Source organism: Triticum aestivum, chromosome 6A (assembly GCF_018294505.1).
Source record: "Triticum aestivum cultivar Chinese Spring chromosome 6A, IWGSC CS RefSeq v2.1, whole genome shotgun sequence".
NCBI lineage: Eukaryota > Viridiplantae > Streptophyta > Magnoliopsida > Poales > Poaceae > Triticum > Triticum aestivum.
The window spans coordinates 28,200,589-28,207,851 of NC_057809.1; positions in this window are offsets into that span (position 1 = coordinate 28,200,589).

Here is a 7,263-nt window from a genome sequence, read left to right on the forward strand (position 1 = left end):
AACTTGCCGATAACCCTTAGCGACAAGCCGAGCTTTATAGATGGTCACATTACCATCCGCGTCTGTCTTCTTCTTAAAGATCCATTTATTTTCTATGGCTCGCCGATCATCGGGCAAGTCAGTCAAAGTCCATACTTTGTTTTCATACATGGATCTTATCTCGGATTTCATGGCTTCCAGCCATTTGTTGGAATTCAGGCCCGCCATCGCTTCTTCATAGTTCGAAGTTCACCGTTGTCTAACAACATGATTTCCAAGACAGGGTTGCCGTACCACTCTGGTGCGGGACGTGTCCCCGTGGACCTACGAAGTTCAGTAGCAACTTGATCTGAAGTTTCATGATCATCATCATCAATTTCCTCTCTAGTCGTTGCAGGCACCTTAGGAACATTTTCTTGAGCTGCGCCACTTACCGGTTCAAGAGGTAATAATACTTCATCAAGTTCTACTTTCCTCCCACTTATTTCTTTCGAGAGAAACTCTTTCTCTAGAAAGGACCCATTCTTGGCAACAAAGATCTTGCCTTCGGATCTGAGGTAGAAGGTATACCCAATAGTTTCTTTAGGGTATCCTATGAAGACGCATTTTTCCAATTTGGGTTCGAGCTTTTCAGGTTGAAGTTTCCTTACATAAGCATCGCATCCCCAAACTTTTAGAAATGACATCTTAGGTGTCTTCCCAAACCATAATTCATACGGTGTCATCTCAACGGATTTCGACGGAGCCCTATTTAAAGTGAATGCGGCAGTCTCTAAAGCATAGCCCCAAAATGACAGCGGTAAATCGGTAAGAGACATCATAGATCGCACCATATCTAATAGAGTGCGATTATGACATTCCGACACACCATTACGCTGAGGTGTTCCAGGCGGCGTGAGTTGTGAAACTATTCCACATTTTCTTAAGTGTGTGCCAAATTCGTGACTCAAGTATTCTCCCCCACGATCTGATCGCAAGAACTTGATTTGCCTGTCACGTTGATTCTCAACCTCACTTTGAAATTCCTTGAACTTTTCAAAGGTCTCAGACTTGTGTTTCATTAAGTAGACATACCCATATCTACTCAAGTCATCAGTGAGGGTGAGAACATAACGATAGCCACCGCGCCTCAACACTCATTGGACCGCACACATCAGTATGTATGATTTCCAATAAGTTGGTTACTCGCTCCATTGTTCCTGAGAACGGAGTCTTGGTCATTTTACCCATGAGGCATGGTTCGCACGTGTCAAATGATTCGTAATCAAGAGACTTTAAAAGTCTATCTGCATGGAGCTTCTTCATGCGTTTGACACCTATGTGACCAAGGCGGCAATGCCACAAGTATGTGGGACTATCATTATCAACCTTACATCTTTTGGTATTCACACTATGAATATGTGTAACATTATGCTCGAGATTCATTAAGAATAAACCATTCACCAATGGAGCATGACCATAAAACATATCTCTCATATAAATAGAACAACCATTATTCTCGGATTTAAATGAGTAGCCATCTCAAATTAACCGAGATCCTGATACAATGTTCATGCTCAAAGCTGGCAGTAAATAACAATTATTGAGGTTTAAAACTAATCCCATAGGCAAATGTAGAGGCAGCGTGCCGACGGCGATCACATCAACCTTGGAACCATTCCCGACGCACATCGTCACCTCGTCCTTCGCCAGTCTCCGTTTAATCCGCAGCTCCTGCTTTGAGTTACAAATGTGAGCAACTGCACCGGTATCAAATACCCAGGAGCTACTACGAGTACTGGTAAGGTACACATCAATTACAGGTATATCACATATACCTTTAGTGTTGCCGGCCTTCTTGTCCGCTAAGTATTTGGGGCAGTTCCGCTTCCAGTGACTACTTCCCTTGCAATAAAAACACTCAGTCTCGAGCTTGGATCCATTCTTTGGCTTCTTCCCGGAAACTTGCTTAGCGGGCGCGGCAACTCCCTTGCCGTCCTTCTTGAATTCTTCTTACCCTTGCCTTTCTTGAACTTAGTGGTTTTATTCACCATCAACACTTGATGTTCCTTTTTGATTTCCACCTCTGCTGATTTCAGCATTGAATATACCTCAGGAATGGTCTTTTCCATCCCCTGCATATTGAAGTTGATCACAAAGCTCTTGTAGCTCGGTGGAAGCGACTGAAGGATTCTGTCAATGACCGCGTCATTCGGGAGGTTAACTCCCAGCTGAGTCAAGCGGTTATGCAACCCAGACATTTTGATTATGTGCTCACTGACAGAACTATTTTCCTCCATCTTATAGCTGAAGAACTTGTCGGAGACTTCATATCTCTCGACCCGGGCATGAGCTTGAAAAACCATTTTCAGCTCTTCGAACATCTCATATGCTCCATGTCTCTCAAAATGCTTTTGGAGCCCCGGTTCTAAGCTGTAAAGCATGCCGCACTGAACGAGGGAGTAATCATCAGCACGTAACTGCCAAGCGTTGATAATGTCTTGGTTCTCTGGGACAGGTGCGTGACCTAACGGTGCTTCTAGGACATAATATTTCTTGGCAGCTACGAGGATGATCCTCAGGTTCCGGACCCAGTCCGTATAGTTGCTGCCATCGTCTTTCAGCTTGGTTTTCTCTAGGAACGCGTTGAAATTGAGGACAACGTGGGCCATTTGATCTACAAGACATATTGTAAAGATTTTAGACTAAGTTCATGATAATTAAGTTCATCTAATCAAATTATACAATGAACTCCCACTCAGATAGACATCCCTCCAGTCATCTAAGTGAAACATGATCCAAGTTAACTAGGCTGTGTCGGATCATCACGTGAAACGGACTAGTCAACATCGGTGAACATCTTCATGTTGATCGTATCTTCTATACGACTCATGCTCGACCTTTCGGTCTTCTGTGTTCCGAGGCCATGTCTGTACATGCTAGGCTCGTCAACTAAACCTAAGTGTATTGCGTGTGTAAATCTGGCTTACACCCGTTGTATTCGAACGTTAGAATCTATCACACTCGATCATCACGTGGTGCTTCGAAACAACGAACCTTCGCAACGGTGCACAGTTAGGGGGAACACTTTCTTGAAATTATTTCGAGGGATCATCTTATTTAAGCTACCGTCGTTCTAAGCAAATAAGATGTAAAACATGATAAACATCACATGCAATCAAATAGTGACATGATATGGCCAATATCATTTGCTCCTTTTGATCTCCATCTTTGGGGCTCCATGATCATCGTTGTCACCAGCATGACACCATGATCTCCATCATCATGTCTTCTTGAAGTTGTCTCGTCATCTATTACTTCTACTACTATGGCTAATGCTTTAGCAATAAAGTAAAGTAATTACATGACGTTTATGTTGACACGCAGGTCATAAAAAAATAAAGACAACTCCTATGGCTCCTGCCGGTTGTCATACTCATCGACATGCAAGTCGTGATTCCTATTACAAGAACATGATCAATCTCATACATCACATATATCATTCATCACATCCTTTTGGCCATATCACATCAGACGGCACATGCTGCAAAAACAAGTTAGACGTCCTCTAATTGTTGTTGCAAGTTTTTACATGGCTGCTATAGGTTTCTAGCAAGAACGTGTCTTACCTACGCCAAAACCACAACGTGATATGCCAATTTCTATTTACCCTTCATAAGGACCCTTTTCATCGAATCCGATCTAACTAAAGTGGGAGAGATAGACACCCGCCAGCCACCTTATGCAAGTAATGCATGTCAATCGGTGGAACCAGTCTCACGTAAGCGTACGTGTAAGGTCGGTCCGGGCCGCTTCATCCCACGATGCCGCCGAATCAAGATAAGACTAGTAACGGCAAGCAAAGTGACAATATCCACGCCCACAACTGCTTTGTGTTCTACTCGTGCATAGAAACTACGCATAGACCTGGCTCATGATGCCACTATTGGGGAATGTAGCAGAATTTTAAAATTTTCTACGCATCACCAAGATCAATCTATGGAGTTATCTAGCAATGAGGAAGAGAGGAGTGCATCTACATACCCTTGTAGATCGCGCGCGGAAGCGTTCAAGAGAACGGGGTTGATGGAGTCGTACTCGTCGTGATCCAAATCACCGATGACCAAGTGCCGAACGGACAGCACCTCCGCGTTCAACACACGTCCGGTTGGGAAGACGTCTCCTCCTTCTTGATCCAGCAAGGGGGAAGGAGAGGTTGATGAAGATCCAGCAGCACGACGGCGTGGTGGTGGATGCAACAGGATCCCGGCAGGGCTTCGCCAAGCGCAAGCGGGGAGGAGAGGTGTTACGGAGGGAGAGAGAGGCGCCAAGAGCAAGGGTGCGGCTGCCTTCCCTCCCCCCTCTTTATATAGGGGCCATGGCGGGCGCCGGCCCTAGGAGATGGATCTCCAAGGGGGGCGAAGGCCAAGGGGTGGCTCCCCCCCCCAAGCCAAGTGGGGGGCGCCCCCACCCCTAGGGTTTCCCAACCCTAGGCGCAGGGGAGGCCCAAGGGGGCGCACCAGCCCACTAGGGGCTGGTTCCCCTCCCAATTCAGCCCATGGGGCCCTCCGGGATGGGTGGCCCCACCCGGTGGACCCCCGGGACCCTTCCGGTGGTCCCGATACAATACCGGTTACCCCCGAAACCTTCCCGATGGCCGAAACTGTACTTCCTATATATAAATCTTTACCTCCAAACCATTTCAGAACTCCTCGTGACGCCCGGGATCTCATCCGGGACTCCGAACAACTTTCGGCTTACTACATACTAATATCTATACAACCCTAGCGTCACCGAACCTTAAGTGTGTAGACCCTACGGGTTTCGGAGACATGCAGACATGACTGAGACGCCTCTCCAGTCAATAACCAACAGCGGGATCTGGATACCCATGTTGGCTCCCACATGCTCCACGATGATCTCATCGGATGAACCACGATGTCGAGCATTCAATCAATCTGTATACAATTCCCTTTATCAATCAGTACGTTACTTGCCCGAGACTCGATCGTCAGTATCCCAATACCTTGTTCAATCTCGTTACCGGCAAGTCACTTTACTCATACCATAATGCATGATCCCGTGATCAACCACTTGGTCACATTGAGCTCATTATGATGATGCATTACCGAGTGGGCCCAGAGATACCTCTTCATCACGCGGAGTGACAAATCCCAGTCTCGATTCATGCCAACCCAATAGACACTTTCGGAGATACCTGTAATGTACCTTTATAGTCACCCAGTTACGTTGTGACGTTTGGCACACCCAAGGCACTCCTACGGTATCCGGGAGTTTCACAATCTCATGGTCTAAGGAAATGATACTTGACATTCGGAAAAGCTACAGCAGATGAACTACACGACCTTTGAGCTATGCTTAGGATTGGGTCTTGTCCATCACATCATTCTCCTAATGATGTGATCCCATTATCAATGACATCCAATGTCCATAGTCAGGAAACCATGACTATCTTTTGATCAACAAGCTAGTCAACTAGAGGCTCACTAGGGACGTGTTGTGGTCTATGTATTCACACATGTATTACGATTTCCGGATAACACAATTATAGCATGAACAATAGACAATTATCATGAACAAAGAAATATAATAATAACCATTTTATTATTGCCTCTAGGGCATATTTCCAACACCTACGTACCCCCAAACGATCATATACGGAGCCAAAACCCTAATTCCACCGCCGCAACTTTCTGTATCCACGAGATCCCATCTTGGGGCCTGTTCCGGAGCTCCGCCAGAGGGGGCATCGATCACGGAGGGCTTCTACATCAACACCATAGCCTCTCTGATGAAGTGTGAGTAGTTCACCTCAGACCTACGGTTCCATAGTTATTAGCTAGATGGCTTCTTCTCTCTTTTTGGATCTCAATACAATGTTCTCCCCATCTCTTGTGGAGAACTATTCGATGTAATCTTCTTTTTGCGGTGTGTTTGTTGAGACCGATGAATTGTGGGTTTATGATCAAGTCTATCTATGAATAATATTTGAATCTTCTCTGAATTGTTTTATGTATGATAGGTTATCTTTGCAAGTCTCTTCGAATTATCAGTTTGGTTTGGCCTACTAGATTGATCTTTCTTGCAATGGGAGAAGTGCTTAGCTTTGGGTTCAATCTTGCGGTGTCCTTTCCCAGTGACAGTAGGGGCAGCAAGGCACGTATTATATTGTTGCCATCGAGGACAACAAGATGGAGTTTTCATCATATTGCATGAGTCTATCCCTCTACATCATGTCATCTTGCTTAAGGCGTTAATCTGTTTTTAACTTAATACTCTAGATGCTTGCTGGATAGCGATCGATTAGTGGAGTAATAGTAGTAGATGCAGGCAGGAGTCGGTCTACTTGTCTCGGACGTGATGCCTATATACATGATCATACCTAGATATTCTCATAACTATGCTCAATTCTGTCAATTGCTCAACAATAATTTGTTCACCCACCGTAGAATATTTATGCTCTCGAGAGAAGCCACTAGTGAAACCTATGGCCCCGGGTCTATCTTTATCATATTAATCTCCTACTACTTAGTTATTTCCTTTGCTTTTTACTTTGCCTTTATTTTACTTTGCATCTTTATCACAAAAATACGAAAAAAATTATCTTTATCATATCTATCAAATCTCACTCTCGTAAGTGGCCGTGTAGGAATTGACAACCCCTATTCGCGTTGGTTGCGAGGATTTATTTGTTTTGTGCAGGTACGAGGGACTCGCGCGTAGCCTCCTACTGGATTGATACCTTGGTTCTCAAAACCTGAGGGAAATACTTACGCTACTTTGCTGCATCATCCCTTCCTCTTCGGGGAAAACCAAGGCAGTGCTCAAGAGGTAGCAAGGGTTCCTTTTTGTCGACGATCCGATGTTTCAACCCTGTTTTCCAGGTGGCCAACGCGTCGCTAAACTTGGTGACGGCGTGTTTGTTTATCTTCTTCATTGCCAGGTCCTTATCTGGATCTTTATTATCCTTTTCACTGCGGTCTGGGAACAAGATTATCTGGTGCAGTTTCTTAAGGAGGGAGGGCCTCATATTATCTATCTTCTGTAGTTTCCCATCGTTGATCGTGGCAGTTGTCCGTACGATGCAACCTATTTGATTGCCGTAGCACGATCGCGCTTCCTCGGGCGCTATTGTCTCAAAAATACCGCCGTCCATCTCCGTGACCGCCAGTCTACTACTCATGAGCTGGTTTGGGCGCTGTGGCCTCTTTGCTTTCGGTTCTAGACCAGCTCCGCTAGTCTCGGCGCCTGTCTCAGTTTCATCATCGGTCCGCATGTCGGTAT